The following is a 1327-nucleotide window of genomic DNA, read 5'->3' on the forward strand; positions in this document are numbered from 1 at the left end:
TCGTATAAAACGGTTCAATTGAACTCATAAAGATAAGTTTCTAGTGTAACTGAAATTTGAATTATTCGAAATGAAAAACAAATACGTAACTGAGATTCTTTGCGTTACAAATAGTGAAACTGTTGGAGCGATTTTTTTAATGACTGAACATAGTACACACTAGAAAACGGTCAATAGAGATTTAATAATAAAAATTAAAAAAAATGGTTATCATATTTATTTATTTATTTAGTATTGGGTTGATGCTACCATTGGACTTTATGTCCACACATGAAAGAGATTGCTTGTTGTATTATTAAATTAAATATATTCATAAGTTTGTCTTGAAATTAGATAATTTAACAGTGAGTGAAGTGAAAAAGGTGTTAAAAAAGGAAGAAAAAAAAAACATGCATATTGTTGAAAAGTCAACCCTTTTTCTGAGCTGGTTCACACAGTGAATGAGTGAAGCCATGGACATTGCTTTCTGCTGAAGCATTCCAGTTTCATAATTCAGGGAATCTAGATTTTTTTTTTTAATTTTTTTATTGTTCTTTTGTTGAATTTTAAAATATATTGATGTTGAAATATTAAAAAGATTTTAAATTTGAGTTGGTTAGTATGTTTTGAAGATATAGAAAATTCAAATTCTAACTAACTTAAGTATGTTTTTTCTTCCTTCTAACAATTATTTCATTTCAGCATTTTGGTTTAGATTTTATATGAAATATAATTATTTTTTAAGTTTGTACTTAACTTTACAAACAGAATTTAAATATATACATTAATGCACCTTGTGTAGAGTATCCTAATGTAAGTGAACTTTACACATGTGAAGGAAAATGTCTTATGGATATACAAAATATTCATCAATAATTCGTATGTCTTTTAAGAGAAAAGACAAAAGTAAATTATGAATTTATAAGATATAATGTAATAAGAGAAGAAAAGAATAAAGAAAACTTAAGTTTTTAATGATGTATATCAAACGAAATGAAAATAAATTTGTAACAGTGAAATCATTCAACTCAAATCACTCGATTATATTTATGAGATTAGATTTTTCTTTGTTTAATCAGAATTATGTTATGTAATCTAAACTTTTAAATTAAATGAATTAAATCAATTCAATTTCATGCTAATTATATAATAACAATGTTATTTATTTTTTGACTTTACTATAAAAATAATTTATTTTATTATTTAGATATTAATTTTATATATATATATATATATATATATTAGTTTTTACCTTATAAATATTAAATATTTTTATTTTTATTCTTCATTTAAAAAAATATATATCTTTTGTATGCATGGTTAGTTGCACAATTTTCACATATGTTAT

Source organism: Vigna unguiculata, chromosome 10 (assembly GCF_037176805.1).
Source record: "Vigna unguiculata cultivar grain cowpea cultivar isolate G323 ecotype 2 chromosome 10, ASM3717680v1, whole genome shotgun sequence".
NCBI classification, from domain to species: Eukaryota; Viridiplantae; Streptophyta; class Magnoliopsida; order Fabales; family Fabaceae; genus Vigna; species Vigna unguiculata.